The 12,936-nt window shown below is 39.5% G+C and overlaps 1 pseudogene; it reads right to left on the minus strand.

Moving 5' to 3' along the window:
- The window catches only part of LOC129069714 (prolyl 4-hydroxylase subunit alpha-1-like), a 33,910-nt pseudogene extending 21,502 nt beyond the window's left edge, over positions 1–12,408 (minus strand).
- Between the last annotated feature and the right edge of the window lie 528 nt (positions 12,409–12,936).

Below are 12,936 nucleotides of genomic sequence, written 5' to 3' on the forward strand. Positions count from 1 at the left end.
TGATTGAAATGATACACCGAATACATCGAAACAATAAACATCTTTAAATTTCATTTTTATAATGAGCTATTACAGTGTTACTCTCTTTTTAATCCCCGTAACCACCTCATACTTGGCCTGTTGAAAATCAGGAAAGGCCTGTTGAATAGAATCAATGAACCTGTGAGAGATTATCTATATTTTTTCATATAAATTCACTTTCAAGGTCATTCACTAATTTCTCCCAGATTTACAATTAGGAAATGGGGGTGCTCACTGCTATACTGCAATGTATACCAAAATTCTGCTTTTATTTGTCTGTTTCACTAAATTGTAAGAGCAGAATTTAAGGTATCCAAGTATAGTAATGATAGCTTTTCACCCTCTGCCTTAAAGCCCAGAATAGTAGTATAGTAGATATTTAATAATGTTCAATGGAACTGACCTGAATTCTCCTTATACTCCTTTTCATCTTTATTCTGGAGACAGACCCCATTTCTCCCTTTGAATATATACTGAAGTCATTATTTAAACTATTTTAAAGCCAATAGACATTCAAAAAAAGACTTGTTCCCCTCCCCCACAAAATTAGTTTTCTAGATCCTCTTATGATGACTTTGTCATCTCTCTCCCAGTGACTCTGAATATAATGAGTAACCATATAATCTTACTTTTGAGAATAAAAGGCAGTGCTGTTAATTACGTCAAGAGAACAGATGAGACAGAAGCTGTAGTGGGCAAACCAGGATGTGTGGTCACCTTAAATATACTGAATCACAAACAGAGAAGAGTTAATCCAATGCTTTGACTAAGCTTGTAAATTAGGCTTGTATTGTCCTGAGTTTCTGATATTGTAGAAAAGCTAGAGCTGTCTACCACACCTTTTCAAAATGTAAAATCCCTAGGAGAAACCTGGAATAGCCAAGGAAGAAATATGGACTTGCTAATAAATAGAAGGGAGGACCCAAAAAAATCCTGAATTATCTTCTGGAGGGCAGGCCCCTTGTAGTGCAGGCTTCCCCTGCTAGGAGAGCGCTCTAGGAACCCATCTGGATCAGTGTACCAGCTGGTGTTATGAGACGCTGTGTTTGGCTTCAGTGAATTGTTTCTGAAGACTCTTTTTCAGTGCCTTTGCCCATTTCTTGACGGGTGATCGATGACAGTACCTGCCCGCACCGCACTGAGTGTTCTGCAGTTTTTGACCAAAGGCTGCGTGACCCCCGTGCCCCACCCTCCCTCCAATCTCATCCAATCTCACCCTAAAGGACTTTTTTTGTTGTTTTTTTGATGGAAAAAAATCCTCAAGAGGAAATACTTTGCCAGTGTGGAAGAGTTGAAACAAGAAATAGCAGAAGCACTAAAAGGCATCAAAATCAACGTGTTCAAAACCTGTTTTGAGCAGTGGAAAAAATGTCTCAATAGGTGTATTGCATCAAATGGGGAGAGTACTTTGAAGGTGACTGAAGTTTAAATATGTAAGAAGAAATACACATATTTAAATAAATTCCGTGTTTTTTGCCCCCCCTCCAGTATTAATTAATCTGCTTGCATGAACAACAAAGTTTATTTTTCTTTAAAACTACTGTCAGAGGTAATTTATGAAAGAGTGGTAGGAAAGTTGTGTGCAATCAGTGCTGTAGAATATTAGCATACTGTAAGCCTTTCATAGCAATATTGCCAAATTTGGATCATCATGTAAAATGTACATTCTGGGTCTTCACACCGTTACTAAAATGCTAAATGGGTCATGAAATGCAGTGAAGAAGAGGGATGAACTGGCTCTTAGTTAAGAGATAAAATGTTTGGTAATAGGAAGCCATTAGCAAAGATAGTGTTTTTCCTGCGATATACAAATCCTTTGCTTTGTTGGTACGTAAGAGATCAAGGCAGGTGTCTTCAAATAGTCACTTCGGCCTAAAGTGTATCCACATGAAGACTGGGACCACCACAGACTCTATTATGGTCATTGCAAACCAGTGTACCACTACAGTTTGATTGCTCAAAGTCTGGTAATAAAGTACCAGAGTGTTCTGTGAAAACAAAAAGAGTGAGAAGCACTACTGCGCAACAGGAATTCCGTTCTGCTCTACTCCAGCTTGTATTAAGGTGTTTTTGTTGTTGTTGTTGTTGTTGTTGTTGTTGTTTTTAACTTGGAGACAGCTGTGGACTTTCTCTTTTTTTCCATTTCTCTTTCCCTCCAAATTTGTCAGTGATTTGTCAGGAAAGGTCATGTGCAGATACTTGAGATGGATGTAGACCATAACCAAGTTTTTCGGACTCAGTTAAGTTTGTCTTCTTTAGTTCTCTTCTTGCCCTACAAATATATTTAGAACATATCCCTGGGAGACTTTCACTATGTTGGTTCTCATCTGAACTAATACTACCTCCCTAGAGGTCTTTGGGAATCATTAAGAGGTATTTTGATCATCACTTTGACTGGAGGGGCATCACTGGCATGAGTAGCTGGAGGTCAGGGGTAGTAAGAACCCTTCACCCTTCAATGCAGAGTTGTTCTGCACAATAAAGAATCATCTTTCCCCCCGTGTCAGTGCAGTGCCTCTTTGTAGAATGCCTTGGAGAACATACTCTCCGATTTGGATAGCATTTAATGTTTTATCCTTATGTGGAAAAGGTGAAGCAAGGTCTTTGGGTTTTAAGGTTATGGAAAGTTACTCTTGAGTGAGCCTTTTATTTTGCCAGTGTGATTATTTGAAAACTTTAAAAAAAAAATATTTAGCAGCACTCTCTTAATTAGTTTGGGCAATGTACCTGCTTCCTATTTGCATTTTTAAAACTTCTTTTATTACAACAGCTATCGAAAAGCCAGTGCAGATAAGGAGGAAAAAAATAAATTAATGCAAGGCAAAAAGTAAATGTTTTGCTCAAGCTTTGTGGCCTATAAATGAATAAAATAATGTGTTGCTGAATTCAAATTGAACAGAAATACAAAAGTTGAGAATCTTGTAAAAAATAGGTGTTCTACATTTTGCCCTGAAAGCTTAAATTTTAGGCAGATACTTATGATTATTTCAACTAGTGTGGGTAGTGATATAGGATCTGGGTATGTGGGCAAATTACCCAAACTTTAGAACAGTCTTTCTCAATTAAAATTTACATTTCTAATTACATGCAAAAGCAGGATTTTGTAGGCAGAAAATTCTCAACTGATATTTGTTGGCAGTTATATGAATAAGTTTGTGAATGAATGAATGTCTATATGTTTGTATGTATGTATATAAGTATGTGTGTTTCTTGTGGCTTTTAATTAGCCAGGGTTCTGTGGCTGTAAGCTATAGCCAAGGACACATAAAGGTAGAATAGTTTGGGGAAAACTTTAGGGAAAGTTATTCCAAATTTAAAGGTAAGACAAATCAGCATTTTAAAAATACTCCAAGTATAGATCAGAATCTGAAAATAAGTGGCATCTTTATCACCAAAACCCAACCCATTTCCAAATCCCTGCTCATAATGTCTGCAGTAAAGTTTTGTCCAAGCCCTCTGTATTTTTATACTGTTCTTTTTTATTTTTTTTAAATTTTCAATTACAGTTTATATTCATTATTATTCTGTATCAGCTGAAACCTTGGTGTAAGAGAGAAATATCAATTGGTTGCTTCCCATATGTACCCCTACTGGGGATTGAACTCACAACATGGGTAGATGCCGTGACCAGGAATCAAACACACAACCTTTTTTGGTGTACAGGATGACATTCCAATAAATTGAGTGACCTGGCCAAGGCTGTTATTTTATTTTTATTAAAAGTAAAAGTAAAAATTTTAAACATTCTTAGCTTTAAAAACTGAGAAATCTATTAACTATTAATACTGCATGACCAAGTTTGTTACTAATTTATTTATTTATATTTTTATATTTATTAAATTTATTGGGGTGACATTTTTAAATAAAATTATATCAGTTTCCATAATATGGGTACAGTTCTATAATATACACTACCTAGTTCTAACAATTCACTTTGGGGTCTGGGCCCTTCAAACAAAAGCCATATTTTAGCAAACTTTCTCCATTTGGCCATCGGCATGTTCCCTAAATTAATTGAAACCTGCAGATTTTACCTATAGACCCGCTTGCTGCAGCTTGATTACAATGGCCAAGACTGAATTTCAGCACAAACACTGTGTTCACAATGTGAGAGTGCAATTGGACTTTAACAGTGTCTTTTAAAGGTCTGTTGGGTTAACTTGTGCCCATTAAGCACACTCCTTGAATGCCTGCCTGCTCTATGTAAGAGCGAGGGTTTCCTTCAGCTCACTCCTTAGAAGGTGGGCTTGGGAGTCAGGCAGGTTTCAGGACCGTGTCACTGCCGTTTCTGTGGAAACTGCCTTGTAGAAGTGCACTTCCTCTGTTCACTGGCCTTTGCTTGATTCCCCTTTAGAAATCAAGACTGGATTTCTCCAGCCCCGCAGGGCAGTACATGGTGCAGATGCACCCTCCTCATTCGCTAACACTTTCACTATAGTCTGCATGCGTGCTGAGAAGTTGTAATCTTTTTTAAGTGTATGATTCAGTTGCATTAATTACAATTGACCCTTGAACAACTGGGACTGAACTGCTTGGGTCCACTGATAGGTTTATTTCTTTCAACTGACATGCTTACTCCAAACCTGAATTATTCAAGGGCCAACCTGTAGTTGGGAATTTGTGCACCTGGAGCTGTGGACTTAAGTCATATGCAGATTTTTAACTGTGCTGTCTGTCATTGCCCCTAACCCCATGCTGTTCAAGGGTCAGCTGTATATTAAATATGTTGTACAACTATCTTCACTATCTCTTTCCCAAACCCTTGCATCACCCCAAACATAACTCTGTACCTGTTAAGCTATAGCACCCCTGGTGACTTCTAATCTACTGGGTCTTTATGAATCTGCCTAATTTAAACATCTCATATAAATGAAATCATACTGTTTTTATGGACCTGGGTTATTTCACTGAACATAGTGTTTTCCACGTTTATCCATGTTGTAGCATGATCAGAACTTTATTCCTTTTTAGGGCAGAATAGTATTCACTGCATGCCTGTTCCTTGGTTTGTTTATTCATTCATCTGTTGATGGACACTTGGGTTGTTTCCATCTTTTGGCTATTGAGAATAACACTTCAATGAACCTTTCAAATAGTAGTAGTATCTGTTTGAACCCATGCTTTTACTTTTTTCTTGCAAATGCTTTCATTTATTTTTAAATTTTATTTTTAAATTACAGTGGACATTCAATATTATAGTAGTTTCAGGTGTATGGCATAGTGGTTAGACATTTAGATAACTTACAAAGTTCTTTTGGGTATATACCTAGCAGTGGAATTGCTAGGTCATACGGTAATTCTATATTTAACTTTTTGAGGAACCACCATACTATAATAACCTTTCATTCCCTTTTAGGAAAGGAATCATCTCCTCTTCTCCCCAAATCTGGAGACAGCCAGCTGCATTATTAAAGCTTGCTATGGTTTTATTTGTACCTCAGAACCTATGCCATATGTGTAAACCTTGCTTATTCAAGGGAAAAAGGATAGTAGGTAACAGTTCTTTCTGACCCAGATTAATATAATATATTAATATTTCCAATATTGTAATGGAAACATTCTCTTCATACTTTACAGAACCTCTGCTTCATCTGTTCTTGGTGGAATTTCACTGAATTCATTCAATAAGCTGACTGGTAACTGTACCCATAGCTGCACCACTCACACTGCAAAGAAAAAAGATGGTGGGAATAGAATTGGGGTCATGTACTCTCTCTCTTAATGCTTATTCACAAAGTTCCTTCTCTCTTCACTCTCTTCATTCTGAGGGCAAATATTTTTTGTGCTCAGGCTCCTAACATGGATCATACCTTGAACATGGTGTTTGACCAGTAAAGATCTGGTGCATAGTATGAATGATTTATATAGCATTTTGTTCTGTCTCTAAGTATCCTCACATAAACATTTAATAAGTTGTAATAAAATATGCCTCCAGGGTCCTCAAAAAAAGTGAAACAACCCACTTTGGGTGACTATCCTAGAGCATTCTTTAGGTCTACCATACAGCACATGCACTGCATTGCTCTTGTGCTTGGAGCTCCCACCATCAGCAGCAGTTCATACAACATTTTGCTAAATAGCATTAAGGTGGACATGTTAGTCAGAGATCGTCTATGTGAGATGTCCATGTGAGATGTTTGTGAGAGGTCACTGATCGACTTACTGTCTCTGAAAATGAAGTCTTAACAGACAAGCAGAGGTAATGGTTGTTAGAAGATGTACGCTAAAATGTGCAGAGAAAGACAAGGCTCCTAGAGGTAAGATGTAACTAGGTAACTTTCACAGGTGAACACTGGAGTTTTACTATATTGTGTTCTGATATTGTGGTCTTACGGTCTTACTGAGGTCTACCGCCTATGAACGTGTGCTCTTCCCAGAAGGTAGGTGTTACTTCCAGGAGTCTGTTTTCTTTTTTAAAAAAGTCAGGTGCTTAAACCAGAAATCAGAAGGCAGGCTTTGGTAGGAAAGAGAAGGGTCTCTGTGTCCCCCTGCATACATGGGACAAGTCAAGAGGGCACTCAACATATCGATGAAAACTCTCCCTCTGCTTCTGACATTGCCTAGTGTTCTGTTTTGGTGGATTTTTTTTTTCCTAATCCTCACCTGAGGACATGCTTATTGATTTTAGAGAGAGGGGACAGAAGGGGGAGAGAGAGAGGGAAGGAAGGAAACATCATTGTGAGAGAGAAACATCAGTTGGTTGCTTCTCACATGCACCCTGACTGGGGACCAAATCCTCAACTTAGGTACCTGCCCTGACCTGATCGGGAATCGAACCTGCAACCTGCCAATTTACAGTATGATACTCCAACCAACTGAGCCACACCAGCCAGAGCTCCCTTGTCTTTAGTAATGTCTATTTTAACAAAAGTGAACTAAGCCCAAAGGAGAAATGTGAAGCTAGTGACAGAGAGGAGGATGCATGGAGATTTTCTCAGCCAAGCCTGGACACAGGTGCACTTAACATGAGAGTTTCCTGGAAGGCTTGGGAGTAAGCCCAGGTCTGCTGACTCAGAGCCCAAGCTCACTCCTTCCGACCAGTTCCCGTGGCTTTGGCTACCTGCAGTCATACACTGTTAGAGTTGGAAGAAGGGTCTTTTGAGATGGTTATAAAATTGCCTCTCATTTTATACATGAGAAAAATGAGATATGCCATGTCCAAGTTCATGTTTCAAACTAATGACCAAGATGGGGATGAACTGAAGTTTCCAATCTCCTGGGTCAGTACTTTTTCTGTGAAATTTATCTCTTTTCAAAGGATGTGTTTTTTAGAGCTTGTGGGACATTTATAAACATTTCCAAAACTTTAAGCTTCAGTTAAGAACACAGATGTTTTATCCAGTAGATTGAATTTACACATTAGTTCTTTGAAATAATCAAATTGAGAGTTTTTATTTTAATCTAAAACTTGTACTTTGTTTTTTCAAGTTAAAAACAATGAAAATTCTTTTCTCCCAATACTGATTATAAATACAGGTCTAACATTTTTACCTTTAAATGACTTAATAAAAATATGGATTTAGAGCCTGGGTTTTAATCAGTTTAAGAAAATGAAACTTTGTGAAACTCCGAGTACTTCATATCTCTGAAAAGGATAAAGAGGACTAAAATAATTTAAGTTCTCTGAAAATTTCTATTTATAGTTGCTGGTAAAATACAGAACACCCAGGTAAAGTTGAACATCAAATCAACAACAATAATTCTCTGTAGTATAAGTATGTCCCATGCAATGTTTGGGACATACTTACACTAAAAACTTTTTATTTGTTGTTTATATGATATTCAAATTTAACTGGGAATCCTGTATGTTATTTGCTAAATTTGGCAACCTTATTTCCATTATAATTTTTGACAATATTATTGTATTTTTGGATTTTCGTACGTTTGTATCATCAGCAGTTTAGGTGCTAGGCATTACAAAATCAATAACACATCTGCAAGGATTTTAGAGCAGATTCAAACAGATAACGTAAATATTGTGCTAAGTGTACCTATGGGAGCAGAGATAGAGTGTGCAGTCAATCTGGTGGTTCAAGAGGGTAGGCTTGTGCAATAAATGTACCTGGGCTCAGGTTCATCCAATGAGAGAAAGGCAACCATGTGGTGAGACACCTGAAGCCTGTTCCAGGCAGAACCCATGGAAACAGTGAAAGCTAAGAAGGAGGAATCAGCATGATGTATACTTGATGTAAGAGTCAAAGAGCGCGGAGAGCTTTAAGCGTGGTCAGAATTACGCCTTGGACTGAGCATCTGGGGTGCCTTGGAGGGCACACTTCAGGAGAGTACACTTCAGGAGGGTAGGAGCAGAGGTAAGAAGGGCGGTTTGGAGGCTCCTACAGTTGTCCTCTCATCTCAGAAATGATGGGTCAGAACTATGGCTGTGATAATTGAAGAAGGCACAGACTCATTTGCAAGTTTGGTCATTTGAAACCAGTTTTCCGGATGTGAAAGTCACCAGTCCTTGCTTTTTAGTTAGATGTAGGCCTCACAAATACCACGTGATAAGTAAGCTAGTGTTTTCACTTAGGCCAAAAGAATTGTATATGTTGCAAACACTTATGATTTTTAAAAGACCCTTTCCATTGGAATTAACAAATGTGTTAGTTTTCTTTCTGGCAATTATACCGATAGTGTATACCCCTGAACACATGTTTACCAGGTAGGTGAAAGTGGTCGATGGGTATTCAGGAAAAGGGCACCTCTATTCATTTTCTTAATGTTCCTTCCCCAAAGTTCTCTATGAGGAGTAGCATCTGATTTATTTCTGTTGGTCCCTGTCATATCATCATCCACCTGCTGTTCTGGCCTCCTCCAGTATGACAACCTGCATGAACTTCTGTGGTTTTCACCCCCTCTTTCTACACAGTGCTGACCGCTTCATAGGTGGCCTATTGCCCTTTCACGTACATGTTTTTCTGGACCCTTTGCTCAGTTACAGCCTCTTTCATGTAATGCCTGCTCATACATCTGCTTCTGAGTTCAAAACTGCCAAGTGAAACACCAAGACTCTACAGAATTCCCCTGTCACTTGGACCCAGGCCTGCACTGTTAAACTAGCTAAACAACCACATCAGTTTCTGTATGTGTTGGTGCCAGGTTTCAGGCGCCGCCAGGTTTATGACTCCCCCCACCCCCCACCCCCGACCCTGGAGGTGCTCAGTTTTCTCTCCCAGCCTCTGAGCCATCGCTCTTTTGCAGACCACTTGAGTCTTGGCCTAGGGCTTCATTTTTCTCTCACACATCTTTCAAAACCTTTACATCTAATATCTCCCCTCTGGAACCCACTGTCCTCTCTGTGTATCTGTGTTCCTTAGAGATCTTGCGCACTCAACTCTAGTCAATGCATGCTCTCTGCTCTCGGCCGCAAGGCGTCCTACATCAACCCTCCTTCCTTATCTAGTGACCTGCTCCCCACCCCCCACCTGCTTCCACTTCTCTCAGACATCCTTTCTTTACCCCCTTCTCCTTCCCTTCCTAAATACTCTTAACCTCAGGCAACAGTCTATTGTCAGGGCTATTTTCTCTCAAAAACTAAGTCAACTTTATTATGGTAGAATTTATATACATGTCAAAATACCCAGTTTTAAGTGTAAGGTTTATAAGCTGTGAGAAAAGAGGACCCACGGAGCAACCATTGAAATGAGGACACAGAACACTACTGCCCAGTAAAAGTTTCTGCGACAATAGAAAATGTTCTATTCTGTGATGTCCAGCACAGTAGCCACTGGCCACATGTTGCTGTCGAGCATTTGAAATGCGGATAGTGTGGCTGAGAAAATGAACTTTTAATTTGTTTACTTTTTAAAAATGTTCATGACTTGAAATAGCTACAAATGGCTACTATATTGTGCAGCCCAGACGTAGACCTTTTCCATGACACCTCAATTTTCCTAATTCTCCTTCCCAGTCAATCCCCAACTCCCTTCCCTACTCACCAGGTACCGGTACTGAACTTTTTTGGTTTTTGGTTTTTTTTTACTCTACAACTTCATATAAATTGAGTTATATTGCTCATCCTCTTTTATGTCTGGCTTATAAAGATAGCTTTGTTTGAGTCATAATTCATATACCACACAATGCATACAGTTAAAATGTATAATTGGGGAATTTTTAGTATATTCCCAGATATGTACACATGGCATCTTTCACGCAACATAATGTTTTTAAGATTTATCCATGTAATTACAGGTCACACTAGTTTGTTTTCATCTGCTTTCTGTCTTAATAGAAACCAAAATATAAACCGTGTGTAGTGTTTGAATGGGCAGGATTCATGAATCAGAAAGAACTCTGTCCAGTGCGCCTGTGGCTCACTGACATCCTCACTGAGGGGCTCTTGTCTTTGCTGCTTGGGTGAGGTGTGAGGGCAAGCCCATGCCTGGCTGTGGTCACTGTCCCATAACAAAAGGCCTCTGGTTACTCTCTGTCACAAGTATACTCTCATCTAGGAAATTAACACATTCATTCAACTGTAATAATTTTAAAACATGAAACTTTATTGAAAGTTAAAGCTTTTTTTCCCCTCCTTCAGCTCAAGCCTGAGTGGAAGCTCTGGGCAGGGGACAGGAGTATGGGTTTTGTCCTTACTTTCTCATTGTACATTAACCCTCCCGCCCACAGCCACCTAAGCTAGCTCAGGCCACCCCGGGGTTGCAGCAGGAAGCGCGTGGACTACCACTGATGTGATCTGGCAGTGGTTCCTTCTAGCTGCCTTGAAGGAGTTGAGAGGTTCCTCTCTTTGGGTTTTACAGATGACCGAAGCTGCCTCTGTTGTAGTTTGAGGTGTTCCCCTCTGAAAACATTCATGTCTGCCCTTGCCGTGACATAGGCTGGCCACTGATGTTTTCTCCCTCAGCTCCTGGGACACCAAAGGCAGGCTGCTCCTTCCAGGAATCCTTTGGGCTGGATTTTTAGTAGCTCCAGGCTGACTGTTTTCCACCCAGTGGCCCACAGATGACCACAGGAAATACGTGGGCACTCAGGCCTTGCTGCAGGTGGGACAGGGCACTGGAGGCAGCTGCCAGTGTAACCTGGTTGTTCTTTCCCCTGCCTGCTGTCTTTGGTCAGTTGCCACAACCTCTTCCTTGGAGTCAGTCTACTCCTAGAACTCCAGAATACCTGCCAAGAAATTCCTTGTCTCTGCTCTGCAGTCGCTGTGGGTGAATGGGTGGGTATTACTCAGTATCCTGACACGTTCGAATGATCCCCCTCTCTAAGTTCAGCTGTCTGCCCTCAGCCTTTCTTACTTCTGTTAGCGTCTGGAGGTGATGAGTAAAGTAAGGTCATAACACTGGCTTTCAGACACTCACTTTGCAAATGCTGCTTGGGTGACTAATACCTCACTCTGAAAGGTGGAGATGGTTGCCACCGAGTCCTTATTCCTCAGCCAAAAGGAAGTTGGAAGCCGTCTCATTTTAACATCCTGTTAGACATACACAATTCTCATGCTTATGATTTTTGTCAGCATTGTAGCATCAGCCTTTGTCCCATGTACTCCATCGCATGTAGGAGAGAAGGCATGTTACTATCAACCCTAGCCACTCCCCAAAGCCCATTTCTTCAGGTGGCTTTCTTCCCTGATCTCCAGAGGAGATCCCCTTCAGCTCCTTGTTTGCACCATCTTTTCTTTCTGTAATTACTTATAAGATCTTGTCTTTTACTGTAGTTATTTGTGGATATGCCTTGTGTTTGTTGAATTGCACTGAAGACTGATCTCTGTTTTGTAAATAACCTTGTACACTTCTGAGGAATGCTCAAGGATTTGGGTGTTTCCTTCGTGTTCTGTAGCCTCCTCCACAGGAGAATGAGGAGTGCATTCAATAGCTGAAAAAACAAAGAGGCTACAGTTCAGTGTGCCCTGCCCAGCAAGGAGTAGGTTTAGGGATTTGCTGGGAACAGGGTTGACTCTGCTGAGCAGAACTGATCTCTTGTAGGCATGTTTTACATGAACATAAATGCTGCTAAATTAGAATGCCATGGTTTCTGTGCTGTGTGAATAATAAAAACCATGTATTTTCAAATTCCAAAAGTTTAAAAAACTGGGGTAAAATAATAGTGTCTATATTATAGTGTCAATATTCTTCTGTGCTCAATTTTGTTATTAATTACATAGCGCTTGAATATACCTTAATTTATTAAATACCTGTTAAGTACTCTGCATAATTCTCAATAAAACATTTCCAACTCCTTTCTTTCTGAAATAAAATTGCATACTTATTTTACTTTTCAGAATCTCCTACATTTCCCAAATGTTAATATATATTTGATAGCAAACAGTGTTGCTTTGGAATTCAAGTAATTGTTACCAAAGAAAAGAGAAATTACCTGGTAACTTTCCCAGGAGCTAGATGAAACGCTTGTCAGCGTAATAATGGTTTTATCTACCATCCTTTCAAAACTTATTCCACAGAGCTTAATCTGAGGCACTTGGCCTGGAAGTATCCCTGGTGCTAACACAATGCAATCTGGGAGCCGCCTCTCTCACATGTCTGAATTCTTCACTTGGATACTTACTGGCATAAAATCAGAAGAGGAAATAGACTTCTTTTATGAACTCGGCATCCCTTTTAGTAAATTGGCCAAAATAAACTCTTCATTCCAGGACATAAAACTTTAATGAGAAATGAGTAGCTGGATTGCTATAATCGCCTTTTACAAAAGGGCTCAAGATTAGTATCACAAAAGGGTGATAACTATTTTGGACTTCGCAGTTGAGTTTTGTAAACTCAGATTTACTATCCTACAGATGGAGAGAAAGATTATTAATGAGTAGACTTCATGGGTGATTCATCCTTTATTGACTCATGAATTCTTTCCATTTTTCTTTTGAGTCTCTGTTATGTACAAGACAGTGTGCTAGGCGGGCATGAAAAGATAAATGAAGTATGGAATCTGCTCTCAAGTGACTTTAGAGAG

The sequence above is a fragment of the Pteronotus mesoamericanus genome, unplaced genomic scaffold (assembly GCF_021234165.1).
Source record: "Pteronotus mesoamericanus isolate MK-2021 breed Mesoamerican mustached bat unplaced genomic scaffold, CSHL_Meso_final contig_24, whole genome shotgun sequence".
Taxonomy (NCBI): Eukaryota; Metazoa; Chordata; class Mammalia; order Chiroptera; family Mormoopidae; genus Pteronotus; species Pteronotus mesoamericanus.